General features: G+C 34.3%; 1 protein-coding gene and 1 pseudogene across 2 annotated transcripts in view; one reads left to right on the forward strand and one right to left on the reverse strand.

Moving 5' to 3' along the window:
• Window positions 1-16844, forward strand: part of EDIL3 (EGF like and discoidin domains 3) — a 398372-nt gene that overhangs the window by 16127 nt on the left and 365401 nt on the right. The gene's annotated exons all lie outside the window — the stretch shown is intronic.
• Window positions 16241-16358, reverse strand: LOC123791585 (5S ribosomal RNA; annotated as a pseudogene).

Genomic DNA, 16844 nt, shown 5'->3' on the forward strand with positions numbered 1-16844 from the left:
TTACTTTTATCAAGAAGACTTCAATCTTTTAACTGAGATACAATTTGCAGGTATACTTATATAATGTGCAGGTATACTAATATAATGTGATAAGAGAATGGAATCAGACTGGGAGTTGCATCCTGGATAAATCATTTACTAATTCTGAAGCCGTCTATAGTTTACATCCCTAACTTGTTTCCTCATCTGTAGGGTATGGAGAAAGCAGAAGCAATCTAATAGTGTCATTGTAATCATTAAGAGATATAACCCATGTAATATGCTTATAGACCCTGGCAGAATAAAAGCTCTCAATAAATATTAGGTATTTTTTTTATTTTCTTCATTGTGGTTGTGGCTATTACTATAAAGGGGACAATTACCCTGGGACAGCCTGGGATACCAAAGGAGAATGGTCTAAGGAAGGGACAGAAACCTGGATTGATTTGACAAACTGGCCAATTAACAGAGCTCAGCAAATTTCAATTTATGTTAAGTATATTTTGTTATATTTCTGGTTTTAAATCATATATTTTGGAAGCACATGACTGCTCTTAGTCTGTTACGGCTACTATAACAAAAATACCATAGACTGGGTGGATTATAAAAAACAAATTACTTTCTCACAGTACTGAAGGCCAGGAAGTCCAAAAGCAGTGTGGTAGCAGATTCCATGTCTGGTGAGAGCCTGCCTCCTGGGTCATAGGCAGCCATCTTTTCCCTGTGCCCTTACATGCTTCACAGGGTCAGGGAGCGCTCTGAGGCTTTTTTTTTTTTTTTCTTCAATGAAGACATTAATCTTATTCATGAGGTCTTTAACTTTATGTCCTAATCACCTCCAAAGGACCCACCTCCAAATACTATCACATTGGGGATTAGGTTTCAACATATGGATTTGGGGGGACATAAATAGCCTATAGTATTGTCTGTAATAGAATATCCTTCAGTGTCACCTGACCCACCAGGAGGTCTTCGCTTCCTTTATATTCTTCCCACCTAGTTGCACTTACTCGACTCTGAATATAGACTGTAAGTTGTGTCCTGATTTATAACCTATAATAGAAACTTCTAAAATATTTTAGGTTATTTTTATTTCACACTTTGCTTTAGAGGTCTCAATTGTAAATATGGTATATAAGGCAGTTGACAGCATGAAAGTTTTTTGTAATCTGCTTATTCATGACTCGTGGTCTCTGTGGTCAGTACTTAGTATTCAGAAAACTCTTCACTATGTCTTGCCTTTCAGCAGTTCAAGTTTATTTTAATATTTTATGGCCAAAAATGGATAAAAATTAAGTTTATGTTGGCCTAAAGGTTTTTAAAATAAAAGAATTCTATTTTCATTTTAAATAATTGACTTTCACTACCGCCCCCAATTCAGGGGAAAAGAAAATGTTCTTTTAAGACATTTAGGTTAAATATAAGATATAGGTATACAAACATGTTTTAAGGATTAATAAAGAACTATGTGCTTTCCTATTGAATGAATCAGGTGGTTCAGATGAATTAAGAAATAGACATTAGTGATTCAGGGATAGAAGATTGCTAGGTCAATTTGTACCTATTTCTAAAGTAACATCATTTATGACTAAAATCAGCTGATTGCCAAAGCAAACAGGATTTCACATGAAATTTACATGGTTAAAACTTGAAATTTATTGAGCAAATACATTATGTATGGATTATTTCCAAATCAAGTCACAATTTAAAACATTCTTTGAGTATTATATGAGTGTCTTCATAAAGGAAGAATTACAATGTGCAGATTCAGGATTATCTCCCTATTTTAAGGTTAGGTGATTTGCAGTCTTTTGCTATATAAATCTAGCATATTTAATGGGCTAAATACCAAAGGGTGAAGGTCATGGAACCAGAATCTTCCTATCATACACAATCTCATGTAGGTATAGGTTTGTGTAACTCTTCATTTGTAGAGCAGTGTGGACTAGTTGAGGTATCAGAAGACTTAATCCTGGCTCTACCAGGTACTTGCCTTGTGACTCTCAGCAAACTCCAGTCTCTGAGCCCTAATTTCCTTATGATCAAAATGAAAATGAAGCAATATACAGGGAATGATTTTGGAACTTGAAAACTATCTTATAAATCATCTGTTTTGGTGGTAGCCAAATCCTTGCTTTGTTTTCTGTACCTTTATAGAAATAGCCCGTATCGATATTCTCATTTGTTTTTGTGTGTTTTACTGAACATATCCAGATGTTATGAAAACTTTTGATTACACCTGTTTGGAAAAGGAATGTAGAGGCACTTGGGTGGCTCAGTTGTGAAGCATCTGCCTTCAGCTCAGGGCGTGATCCCAGGGTCCTGGGATCGAGTCCCACATCAGGCTCCTCCACTGGGAGCCTGCTTCTTCCTCTCCCACTCCCCCTGCCTATGTTCCCTCTCTTGCTGGCTGTCTCTCTCTGTCAAATAAAGAAATAAAATATTAGAAAAAAAAAAAGGAAAAGGAATGTAAGCACACTAAGAAATGATGACAAATCTGATATGTAGGTAGTCCCTGTATTGTGAGAATTTAATTGGTGGTGATGAGATGCGAGATAGCTCTTAAGTGTTAACATGGGCACATTCATCTTCACTTGTCCATGATTTCACCTGCCCTTTTCAACCATAAGTTGAGACCTAAAGTAGTTGGCTTAGAAAATTCTTGTTTGTTCATGAGAATGTAGAAAGTTAAGAAATTGAATCATACTCTCACCTTCCTGAGAAGATTGCCACCTCTAAAGGAATCAGGGTCATCTTCTCTCCTGCTATGTTCCCTCACAACCCAAATTTCAACTTCTTCTGGGCCTAATGCTAGTCCACAAAAATGAAATTAATACAGATTTCCTTAAATATCATAGCAGTGATACTATTTAAAATATTTTAGTATTATAGAATTGATGCTAGAGAAACATGCTTTATTTTGTTTCTAAAAAGGCTCAATTTCAAAATTATATATCAATCATAACTTATTTTTGAATTAGCAGTTCCTTGATGATACCCCTCAGTGTAAGAATGAGCTTAGATTCCAGCATCAAAGTGCAGTTTTGTTATTGGGATCCCCCCCATAACTTTAAATATGTGTGTATATGTAAATTTATAATACTTTATTAAAAAGGACAGTATTTAAATAAATTAGAAGAATAAATACCTAAATTAAATGACATCTTCAGTTAGTAATAGAATTCATATGGTGATTGCTTTAAAAATAAAATGCATTTGAAAGATTTAGAAATAGGAGAACAAAAATATAGGCAGAATTATTGATAAAAATAATTTTTGTATATTCTTCGGGAAGTGGCATAGATCAATTTGAAGTAACATTTCTTGATTACTTCTAAAGGGATTATTTATTTTCCTTTGTACTCCTCGTAATTTAAGAGTACCTTGAAATATTTCAAATGTTATTTCTGATAACAGCTGCGTAGTAAACCAGTCTAGGGCTGGAGGTTTCAGTTTGCTGATTTAACTTTAATTGGGAATATGTTATAAATTAAGTCAATTGTCTTTGGGATAATAAGAGTCATGAAGAACTCTTCCAGGATTAATTGTTTGTGAAAACAATTACTATGAGCAAAGCCTAGAATCTAAGCCCAAGCAATTGGAGCATACAAACTTTAACTGTGAATTCTTAGGCTCATTTACATTAGTATGTCCTTCTGAAAGTAAGCATTTTCATATGTAACTGCATTATAGAAAAAAATATGTAGGTCATTTGGCAATGGAAGGAATGTAAACCGTCACTCCATAACATTTATTAGGACAAAATTATACTTAGGCAATGTAGGCTGGACCAACAGATTTTTTTGTTTTTTTTTTGGTTTTTTTTTTTTATTCAAGAAATCATAAGAAGACACAGCGTGAGTGTCAACAGTTTAGACCTTTGTCAGATGTTTCAGTGTTTCCTTGACTCCTACCAACGGAAATTAAAGCAAAATGAATGGATCAATAATTTGGTTGCACTCCACAAACTTAAACATTGTTGTTTCTTTTGTTATGGTAATAATAACGGTGTATAGTAAAGTAAAAAGATATGGTTGTATGTTTTTAAAGCTGATAATCCAGAAATTAAAGTGGAAACTACTTCAGGAGACCTATTAATACATATTTATAATTAACACTTGGTTCCTTTGGTATCACTGCCTATTTGGGAAGTTGGTTTATATGTATTCTACGTTAAGTTCATTTGTTAAGTATCTTCATAAGCTTGTTATTATAGGATGCTGTTACTGAGACTGCAGCTTTGAGACAGTGTACAGACAGACAACACTTGTGTAACCACAATATTTATGACTTTCAGTTTAGGTTATTAGACTATTATGTTGGAATGGTCAATGTTGCTTCTTTTGGTTTATGAAAATCATTGATACATGTGCAATGACAAAATGGTACTATAAGTTTTTAGAGTCATTATGGAGATGCAAACAAACCACACAATCTTAAGTGTTTATGTGGTTAAGTGAGTTTTCAAAATTGTTTGTACCCATCTAATCATTACTTAAACATGTTATAGAACATTTCTACAATCCTAGAATATTCTTCCAGTCAAATCCCATCCATACCCCTCCTCTCTCCAACATCTGTGTTTTTTATCTCTATCATTACAGATTAATTTTGTCTATTTTTGGACTTTATACCATTGTTATGATTGTGTGTGTGTGTATACTTTAGTCTGGCATCATTCATTCAATATAATGGGTTTGATATTTATCCTCGTTATTGCACATATGATGAGTGCATTTCTTTCTATTCCTGAAGAGTATTTCATATAAATATACCACAGTTGGTTTATCTACTCTCTAGTTGGTGGAAAATTGGATTGTTTCCAGTTTCTAGCTTTTATAATGAATAAAGATAATCTGAAAATTCTTACGGATTTTTTTTCTAAATTGACATAATTTCATTTCTTTTGGGTAAAATACCTAGAAACGGAATTGGTGAGTCATAGGTAGATACATGTTTGCTTGAAAACTACTCAGCACATCTCCAAAATGATTGTATAATTTTATTCTCCCAGCAGCGATTGAAAGGGCCAGTTGTTCCATATCCTCCCTCGAATCTGTTACTATGAGTCTTTTGATTGTAGCTATTTTGGTTGACATGAAATAGTATTTCACTGTATTTTAAACTGATGTTTTCTAGTGACGAAGGATATTGAGGACAGTATTGCAGTTTATTGACCATTCATGTATCTTCTTTTGTGAAGTGTCCAATCTTTCACAAGTATTTCTTTGGGGGGGGCATTTTAAGGTTGATTTGTAGGGGTTCCATATATATCCTGGATATATGTATTTTATCATATGTACATTGAAAATATATTTCCTAATCCATGGCTTGATAGTCAGTTTCTTAATGGTGTCTTTTGATGCAGTACTTTCTAATTTTAATGACATGAATTTTATTGGTATCTTTCTTTTAGAGTACTTTTGATGTTCTAAAATGTCTTTACTTAACCCAGTGTCACAAATATATTGTCTTAGTTTTTCCCATAGAAATCTTACATTTCTGGTTTTTACATTTGAGTTTATGATCCTTCTTGACTTAATTTTTGTATGTGTCATTAGGTACAATTTGAGGCTTATTTTTTCCATAGGGAAATTCAGTTATTTCATTTGTTGGGAAGACTGCATTCTCCATTGTAATGTCTTGATATATCCTGATTGCCTTGGTTGTATCTATTCTATGTCTTTAATCTGTTTCTCTGTCTTTATACCAACACCAGGGTGTCTTGATTAATTTAGCTTTAGAGTAAAACTTGAATTTAGGTAATGTAATTCTTCTAAATGTATTATATTTGGTATCTTATATTTTTATATAAATTTTAGAATTAACTTGTCAATTACTTCAGAAAACCTTGTAGATACTTTGATTAAAATTGTATTAGGTTTATAGATCATTTGATGGGAATGGCCATATTGACAACATTATATTTTCCAATTGATTAAGATCTTATATCTATTCATTTATGTAACTGTACAGATCCATATTTAACAATAAATACCAATTCCTCTTTTTTTGTAGGTTTTTATAGAATATAAAGCATTTTCACGTTGCTTATTTCATGACTCATACTTTACGTTGTTTTAAAACAGGAATTAAGTATAAAGAGTGGAGATCATTCAGTACCTTAGCATGCTTCACAGTGCTTACAAAAGGACTTTCAACATAGGATATACTTGATAGACAAATTCCCAGAAAACCTTTTTATTAATATTCTTATACTATGACAGACAGTACTGTTAGAAGAAAACATAAGCCTTTCAAATACTGAAGTTTTTTAAACTAAATAAATATATAATTTTGCAAGGTTCCAGAAAAATAATCTGAGATTCAAAGCATCAGATCTATTTAAAGATGAAAAAAGGAGACCTTGAAAATTTTGGGAAGTAGTTAATGGAATAAGAGTTTAGAAGGCCTATAAATCACTTTACTCCCCTGGAAGTAAAGAGTGCACTTTAACTACCTTGGATAGATAAGTGCCTCTTGTATTTATAAAGATGTTGGTAGTTATAATTATCCCAGCTTTTTACAGAATAGTTAGGTTCACAAGGCAGAAAAGCATTGCACAGAGGGGTCATCCTGCTTTAGAAGCTTAAAGAGAGAGAGAGAGAGAGAGTGTGTGTGTGTGTGTGTGTGTGTGTGTGTGTAGTGATGACCTTATCCCAGATGGTGTTATCACCAGAAAGCTTTTGCTTTGACTGAAGTTCATCTTGGTTCACACCTGAACCAAATCCCAACTAATGAGATTTTCTTTTAAATAGGTTAAGCAAAACCATCAATTGTCTATCTTTTCTCCTTGTTTTGTGGAATTGATTTGAGAAAGTGGACCAAAGCTATACAGAGAGGTGAAATACATGCTTTGCTGGCACCTTTCCAGAACATTAACAAATATTTAATATGTTAATGTGGTGTCTAGAGCTTTTTAGGAAAAAAAAATATTCCTAGAAGAATCTTGCTTATAAGCCACTCCCCAAAAGTAATATATATATATTTTTTTTGCTGTTTTGTACAATAATTAAACACTAGATTGAGCTATTGGAAAAGAAATTGCTTGAGAGGCCATTATTAGCTGTATGTTTATATTCACTGTATCCTCTCACGATTTAGGTATGCCACATAGGATTATACTAAAATGAAATAAATATGTTCTCAAGGACCATTTTTTTGCCATGCCAAGATTTCTTAGATCTGTACCAAGTACTACTTTGAAATTTACTTAGATCTCTTTTCCTTTCAGTGTTTACTAAAGTTCTCATTTAGATAATTACCATTCTGGAGGTTATAACCTATGCAAGAGGTTATAACCTATGCAAGTGATGGCATTACTTATTCCTTTCTTACTAATCTAATAGGAAATGACTGATAAAGGGCATTCAATTAATCTACTTACTTTATATTGAGATTTTTGGGGGCAGTGAATTTATTCCCAGGCTTCAAACACCTTGGCCTTTAATTTGTCAAACTTCAGTCTTTAAGTAAATTAGCTGGGTTCTGACTGAATTAATTGAATTCAGGGAAGGCTGTACAAATAGTTGTTCCAATATTTTCTCACATGTTTCTGTAAGGGCCAAACTGTTGGAAAGCAATTAGATTTTGAATTACTCTCTTACCCCTAGAACACCTGTTCTTTGACTTCATGAAATCTCTCCTTTTTCCCCTCTACTGACCGTCCTCTTGCCTTCCTTTTCTTTTCTATTCAGCTTGTATCATTTTTGCCCCTTACATGAATTGCTAGCTTGTGAATTTTCAACTCACCTGATATGTTGGCCGTGAGCTGCTCCAGCTTGCTAGTCATTCAGGCTTAAATGGCAGTAATAGTTTAGTCTTTCAGTTCTGGAAACATGGGTTGGTCAGTGCACTGAGAACAGATTCATCTCCTCAGTGTGAACTCCAAGGGATATATAATTTAGAAGTGTATTATATCAGAATCTGAATTGTAGATTCCATAATGGTAATTATAATCACTGAAGATACAAAAAGACACATGAAACTTCTAATCAGTTTATTCACTCTTTGTTGCTCATGGAATCAAAAGAGAGGAGTTAGTTGAACAGCTTGAATGTTTAATGGTTGGAGGCTAAAAAGTCTGACCGCAACAGGGACATACTTGTTTCATGGTCTGTGCTGCAGTCCCCACTTTCCCGGTCAATGGTTAGTATTTGGACGGGCAATGCAAGGTTAGCCTCTACCTCTCTGGTTTGCACATTCAAACTACTGAATTACCTTTCCCTCCATCTTGCTTATCTACCAAAGCACGTCTGACTGACATATTCTTTATCTGAATATGGTAATTAATTTCCTGAGTTCCAAGTCAACTGTTACTGTCCTAAAAAGTCAATCTTTTCTATCTGTGAGGATTTTATAATTTAACCATCAACTGACAATTTTATTTTTCAGATTTCCAAGTTCTTAGGGGATTCCCAATGTGTTTAAAACTGCATTCTCAATATGCATGAATCATATAAGTGGAGGGCCAGAATGCTGGAATTTAAGTGTTGGCTTTGTTATTTATTTTAGAAATAAAATTGGATATTTTAGAAATGCAATTTGTACTTTTACATTTAATAAAGGCAATGTGTAATAAATCATTTACCTAATTAAATGCTTATATGATTAAATTTTGGACAAAAGTTGGGAACGAGAGAGGACATTTATCCAAATTCTTGCTGTGTTGAGAATAACTGCTTTGCGCATTTTATAATAATGTTATAAAGGCAGACAGGCCTGATAATGTTTCAATGAATAGAAAAGTTGATTTAAAATTTTTTATTCTTCATATTTAAGTTATCTTAGACTGAAACCACAAAATATAAAATGTAAATCTTATTTCGTATGGGGCAGAGCCGCAATAACATGAAAATGGCATCTTTTAATGAACAAACCCAAATCCCATACCTACTTAAGTGTTCTCCTTCAAAGTAATTGCCCAGGCAGGTTTATTCCTTTTTTCCAAATAATAATGTGATTGTTCAAATACCTTAAACTCCTTTGGGAACTGACTTTAACACCAAAAGATAAAAATGAGTTCCATCTTTTTATACCATAGTTAGCTTCTATCCCAAAAGTGTTTATTCAGCTTAATTTTTAACTAGTTTACTAGGCTTGATACTGAGCGATATTTTACTTCTTCTAAAAATCATATATAACCCCCAATGACCAAAAACTACCATTCTTCAATATATTATAGCACAATATGTGAAAGAAGCTTTACTTACTTTTTTAAAAGATTTTATTTATTTATTTGATAGAAAGAGAGAGAGTACAAGCAGGGAGAGCAGCAGGCTGAGAGAGAGGGAGAAACAGGGAGCCCAGTGTGGGGCTTGATCCCAGGACCCTGAGATCATGACCTGAGCCAAAGGCAGACACTTAACTGACTGAGCCCACGCAGGCGCCCCTGTGAAAGCAACTTTAAAAGGGAACTTCCTGCTCTTTCTGAGCAACTTTTCTGTCACCTGATCACATCACATTGTTGTAGATATTCCTAATTATGAACAACACTTGTCTGTAGTCTTATGACTTACATATGATTAGAGAAAACTGCCCCACCTAGGGTCTCAGAATAGAAGGTGCATTAAAGGGTTAAAGAAGACTGGAAGTATTTCTAGAATGCAATCTCCATTTGTAATGTGTTCACTGGAGTTGTCCTCTAAACTCCCAAATTATGAGGTTCCAGGGTGTGCCAGAGCTAGTGATTGCTTGTGTAGAATGTTCCTTGGCTTTGTGGAGGATTCTTGTGGTTAGCCTGGGTTTTCTTTGTGTATCTTGCTTCCTCATGGCTACCACCACTGAATCAGCAGCTCTGGAGAGAAAGAAATGAGCCAAAACTCTGCCAGTGTTTCTATTGACTTTATACTTCCATTTTATTCACAGAAAGATAAGAACCTAGGAGTTCTGGGGTGGAGTGGGTAGAGACTACAACTAAAAGTGGACACAGACCTTAGAAATATTGTTCTTTCAAGGCCTGAAAAGCCAAACAGATAATATCTGAAGAATCAATCCCTGAATCGTTGACATAATGAACATTAGGAGAAAATTGGTTAGATCTAAGATTGTACGGGAGAGGAAATGACATTACTGTATCTATCCAATGTGGTAGGCAGAAAATGGTCACCTGAAGATGTCAGGTCCTAATCCCTTGAATTTCTGAAAAAGAAATTTAGCAGATGTGATTAAATTAAGGATCTTGAGATGGGGAGATTATGCTGGATTAGCTGGTGGACCCAAGGTAATCACAAAGGTCCTTAAAGGGAATGAAGGAGGCAGGAAATTCAGGGTAGGACAGGTGATGACTGAGGCAGACTCAGAGTGGTGATTGTGCAGAAGTTGGCCATTGCTGGCTTTGAAGATGGAAGGGGCAGCATGAATCAAGGAATTGTGGGCAGCCTCTAGCAGCTGGAAAAGGCAAGATAACAGATTCTCCCCCAGAACCTTCGGAAAGGATGTAATCCAGTTGACACTTTGATTTTAGTCCATGAGACCTATGCATATTCCTGTCTTCCAGACTGTAAGATAATAGATTTCTGTTGTCTTAATTTGGGTAGTTTGTTATTGCAGCAGTAGGAAACTCTACACTGATGCAATGTCATCTCTCCCTTTATATCACCCCAGCCATTCCCTCCTATCACTGTTCTTGCTTTGGCATCCTGTATTCTGGGAATATTATTATTTTTGAGTGACTTCTTATGTGATTGGTTAAGATTGTTAAACATGCATTGAATGAATTCATCTGAATTAAAAACTAATTTAGAGAAGAGTGTGTTTAAAAATATGTTTATCCATCCATTTAAAAGACTTTAATAGAGGTGGTGAACTGGCTTACAATTTTCTCCTAAGTTTGTTTCTTTTTCTTAATTTTGATGGAAATTATACTTTTAAGCACTTCTGTAACTTTGTTAAAAATTATCCTTTAAAGTCTATGTAATTTCACAGTACTAAAATACTGTTTAATATTACTAGTGATAAATGGGCCATCTGCTCGTATTTGGAAGCTTTTTTTTTTTTTTTTTGCATACAGGGATCTATATATTCAGAGTATCCTTTTAACGGAATTTGATAGGTGCTTTTTAATGAGGTTCTTAAAAATATGAGGCAAATATGAACCTAGAGGTAGTGTAGTGACATAAAAATCGTCATAAAGGAATGAAGAAAATTGTTAAGATATAAAAATTATGTAAGAATATAAAATGGAATTCTATACTAACGTAGGTCTTGAATGTATTTCAGTGATACACATTTGGGAAACTGTAACACATATAAGCCTAAGAAAATATAAAATTAATTTTACTTTTAAAAGTGCCTTTCTGTATGATAGTTATTTAACTTCTTAGTCTCCAAGAATTGTCACTGTGCAAAGAGCAAGGGAAGTGGCCCCAACATGGCTTGGTCCCCAGTATCATTGTGCTCTCTCTCAGAGAGAGAGTGGGTACCTGCTTGCACAGAAGAGGAGGGGTGGGGCACAGAGGGAAAGAGAGAATCTTACATGGGACTTGGTCTCAAGATCCTGAAATCATGACCTGAGCTGAAATCAAGAGTCTGATGCTTAACCAAGTGAACCACCCAGGCACCCCCCATTGTGCACTTTTTCTATTCAAAGATTACTATCTGCCCCATCTGCCCAGTGAGGCCAAATGGAAGCCTAGCTGATGTTTTGGCTTTTATTATGCACTTGCTTTGTTATAGTTGACATTATTTCATTTGGTCCTCACTAGAGTCACAAATGATTCATCTACAAGGTCTTTATTGCATAAGTATTTATTATGCACATGCCCAAAATACACAGAGTTAGAAAGTTTTGCAGGGAAGCAAAGATTTTTAAGAGAAGAGTATAATGAAGATGCCTGGCAAAATTAGTATTCATTTTAATACCACCCTTTGATTAACGCAATTGCCTAAACCTGTATGTTGTTGATTATTTCCTAATGAATTATTAGATGTAGAAACAGTGAAAAATAAGTTTACAAAATAAGTATATACATCCTTGACAGGATTTTAGGACTGAAAGCCTAGTTCATTGATTTCCTGCACTATATATTTTCTACAGAGGTGTTTAAATTCAGGGAGGTGATTAGCAACATACCTCGGGTCAGAGCACAGTGTTTGTCAACAAAAGGTCTTAAAATAATACCAAAGATTGTAGACAGATTTTTTGGATCAGATAATATTGCAAAACAAGAATGATTCTGCAAATTTATTATCTCAATCCTGAGAAGAGTCAAAGTAGATAAAAATGTTCAAATGATACTAATCAGAACATACAGTTTCCCAGAACCACCTGTCCTTGCTGACCTATGAATAACTTTGTAATACCCTGAAGAGCTGGTTTACAGGTTAAAAAAGAGGGGATGCTCTAGCTGTAAAAGGTTGTTGCTGTGCTGTCCAATATAGTATTATTTGGTAACACATGGCTATTGATTATTTGAAATGTGACTAGTCCTAACGGATATATGCTGGGAGCGAAAAATGTATACTAGATTTCAAAGATAGTACAAAAAAACCCCATAAACTATCTCATTAATTTTTATATTGATTATATGTTTAAATGATAATTAAGTAGTTTTATCACAATTAATTTTACTTGTCTTTCCCCCCTTTTTTTAAATTGAAGTACAGTTGATCCACAATGTTACATTAGTTTCAGTTGTACAACATAGTGATCTGACAACCCTGTACATTATGCAGTGCTCACCACTACTGTAACTGCCATCTGTCTTATAAATTATAACACTTACAGTACCGTTGACTGCATTCCCTATGCTGTACCTCCCATCCCTGTGACTTCTTCTTTCCATAACTAGAAGCCTGTACCTCCCACTCCTCTTTACCTATTTTGCGCATTCCCCAGCCCCCTCCCCTCTGGCAACCACCAGTTCTCTGTATTTATGGTCTTTTCTGCTTTATTTCTTTTGTTTTTTAGATTCCACATAAAAGTGAAATTATATGGTATTTGTCTTTCTCTGACTTATTTCACTTACCATAATACTCTCTAGGTCCATCCATGTTGTCAGAAATAGCAAGATCTCATTCTTTTTCGTGGCTGAGTAATATTCTATTGCAAATATATACCATATCTTCTTTATTCATCTATCGATGGGCACTTGGATTGCTTCCATATCTTGGCCACTATAAATAATCCTTCAATAAGCACAGAGGTGCATATATCTTTTCCAGTTAATGTTTTTGTTTCTTTGGGTAAATGCCCAGTGGTGGAATTACTGGATCAGATGATATTTCTATTTTTTAATTTTGAAGGACCTCCATGCTGTTTTCCACTGTAGTTGGACCAGTTTACATTCCCACCAACAGTGTGGGAGGATTCCTTTTTTTCTGCATCCTCACCAATACTTGTTATTTCTTATCTTTTTGATACCAGCCATTATGACTGGTGTGAGGAACTATCTCACTCTGGTTTTTATTTGTACTTCCCTGATGGTTAGTGGTGTTGAGCATTTTTTCATGTGTGTGTTGGCCATGTATATGTCCTTTTTGGAAAAATGTCTATTCAAGTATCTTTCCTCTTTTTAATGTGGTTACCTGAAGATTTTAAATTGCATATGTATCTCACTTTATATTTCTATTAAACAGTGCTGGGCTAGAATATGAGATAACAAATCAAAAGTAGAATATTTACCCATGGAGTGCTTTTGTTTGTAAGTTTAAAGGATATATGGAATGACTGCCCTTTAAAGACAGTTGTGGCTCACTATTATTTAAAAAGCTAGATAATGGGATACGATTATTTTAGTAAAATTATTTTTGTTATTTCAAGAGTAAGTATTATTAATCCTTTGTCCATTGTCAGATAAATGGTTGGCCTATGGTTTAAAGATATACAAGTTTGAGGAGTTTATACATAAGATTGTCTGAAATCTTTTAAGTGGGTGCAAAACTAAACTGTCAGTGCTTAAATTTACTTCAGTAGAGCATCCATCTAAAGTGACTAATAGATGTATCAAAGAATAATCAACTTCATTAGTAAGTAAATCAGAATTAAAATTGTATGATGTAGTTTTTCTTACCTGTCAATAAGGCAAAAATTAAAAGTTTGGTGATATCTAATGTTATTCTGGTCACAGATTGCTGGAGAGAGTAAAAATGGGTTTAAGTTTTCTGCTGAAAAATTGACAGTAGATATAAAAGTTTAAGGAATTTAAGATAGTAACTAAAAGTGAGGCATGAGATCAAGAGAGAAATAACCACTAATCACTTATCATATAATATTGAGAGATAAATACAGTAGGGTGACTTACTACAGTGGTTAGGAACACAAATCCTAGAGCTAGGCTGTCTGGGTTATGTAACAGGATCTTTTACTACTACCAGTGTGACATTAAGGTATGTACTTATCTTCTCTGTGCCTCAGTTTCCTCATCTGTAAAACTGAAGCATGGATAATAGCTTCTGTATACATCTGTTAGGATTAAACACATCAGTGCTAAGGCTTTTGGAACAGTGCCTGGCACACAGTAAATTACATATATTTTTTGAGTTAATCAAAAGTATTTGCTAACATAGATGTACATATAAAAACTTATAATGTTGCTTGCTATATAAAAGTTGAAAGTGAGAATTAAATGAATTGTATATCCATATTGTAAAATAACATATAGTCATTAAAGTGATCTGAGCTGTATTTCTTGACATGGAAGTGTTGGTGGTATATAAGAGAGAAAAAGAGGTCATTTAATAGCATAGAGGGTAGTTTTATTCTGTTTTATGTATATTCATACAAAAATAGCTAGAAACATATATGAACATGCTTCCCTTAAAAGTGGAATTTTGCTTTATAAAAATTTGCTTATTATTTTTCAAATGATCATGAATTATATTTATTATCAAAAGCATATTTAAAAATGTAAGTCACAAAACATTAGTTCTTTTTTTCAATAATGAATTGTGTATTTTTTGAATCTGCAGATGGTTAAGTGCATTACTACTGTTAGTTACCTTTTAGGAAAAGAGGGTTAGCTGGTTGATCTACTCACTAGATCAACTCATTACAATCCTCCCTAACCCATAGCTCTAGGAAGAAGAAACAAGCTGCTGCAGGTCAGACAGGGCCTGGGAACACAGGTGGAAAAGCTGTTGCTAATTAGATTTCTCCGGACCATGAATTTATCTACAATACAAACTGCAGAAATACCTGATGTACTGTTGCCTCAAAACCCATGTTTGAGAAAGCAAGCTGTTATTCTTTATAAATAATGGTAAAAGAACATGTTTCTAAATTTGGCCTAGAAAAGCAGTAAAAATGAATATTCCTGTAAAAAATCAGTCAAGAAACTCACACACACTAAAAGGATATAAAATATAATAACGTTTACCTAAAGGAGGAAAGGAGGAAAGAATGGGCTCAAACTTAAATGACCATCAACTTAATATAGACTGCCACATGCAGAAAAGGTCATATACAAACCTAATGGTAACCATGTATGAAAACCCACTAAATTTGGCCATAGAAGTTAACATAGAATATTATTCAACTCTTAAAAAGGCTGGTATATTACATAGTACAGAGAAGAGAAAAAGCTATATTTTAGATGAAATTCTCAGGTATAATGAGTTAGAGTCAGGCTTATGGACAGGACTGTGACATATCGTAAGTAGGATCATATTTTTTTTTTGTTAAAATAATGATTGAATAAAACTTTTTAATTTCCATACTCTAAGAGGTGATGAAATATGATATTTATTTAAAGAAAGATGTTTCAAGTGTAACATTGCTAAACAAACACTAGCTAGAAATACGAATTTTGTAAGAGTTGAGGTGGGATGTTAAATATTTTCAAAACAATAGGATACTTATACCTTCAGTAGAGAGTGAGCACCTTCTATGTGCTGGTGAATTTTCTGGGTACTAGTACCAAAGAAGAAAACTTAACACATTGGAAAATCTTTCATATGTTTCAATTGATTCGTCTTTAATCTGACAACTATGCATCTCAAATTCAAGATTTTTTTTTTTTTTTTTTTTTTTTTTTTGCATGGATGGCTTTAGGTTTGGTTTGGTTTTTGGTTTTGTTTTATTTTGCCACAGAGGAACCATAACAAAAAATCGGATAAGAAACTTTAGATTTGGTAAAACCAAAGAGAGAATAATCGAGGATTTTTGGATAAGGAAGTTTGATAAAATAGATATTTTTTAGAATATTGCACAGGAAAAGTGAAAAAAAGATAAAGTGGGTAAGCAGACAGTGTCAGTGCCCCATCCATACCCCCCAGGCACTGAATTTTGGGGTGCTCAGGATGTTGTCCAGCTGTCATACCATTTCTATAGCTACAAGGCTTTTTTTTGGTCTCCCATCCAAGTACTAACCAGGCCCAAACTTGCTTAGCTTCCGAAATCAGATGAGATCGGGCACATTCAGGGTGGTATGGCCATAGACTAAAAGGCTTTTTTTGGAACAGGTAGAGTGGAAACAACAGGGATTTAATGCCTTATGGGTCAGCCCTCAAGCAGTTACTACAGGGAGTTGGTATATAAATAGGCTCCCATGCTCCAAATGGTATATGTCTATGAAGTGTGTTTTCTACCTTTTCCTGAGTTTTCCCCCAAGGAATTAAGCCCAAGTCAGTCTCAGCAGTAGTTTAATTATCTACTCTTTACTGACTGCCTTTCCTTCCATGAATCATCTCCCCACTCCTTCACCATTGCTTCTTTTACCTGGGCTTAGATCTACTGTCAGGGTCTATCTTTGGGAAACCAGAAAGAAATAACAGCATTCTGGCAGGAGATGAAGAGGGTCTTTATCTCATTCATTCAAGATGGTAGTGCCTGCCTTCTAAGTCTTTGTCATAGAGATGTGGGCAAACCATCTGAACATATCTTATAAAGAAAAGTGACTCAATTAAGTAGATATTGACTCTCTTCT

The sequence above is a fragment of the Ursus americanus genome, chromosome 5 (genome assembly GCF_024610735.1).
Source record: "Ursus americanus isolate L20-20 chromosome 5, mUrsAme1.1.p, whole genome shotgun sequence".
Classification (NCBI taxonomy): Eukaryota; Metazoa; Chordata; class Mammalia; order Carnivora; family Ursidae; genus Ursus; species Ursus americanus.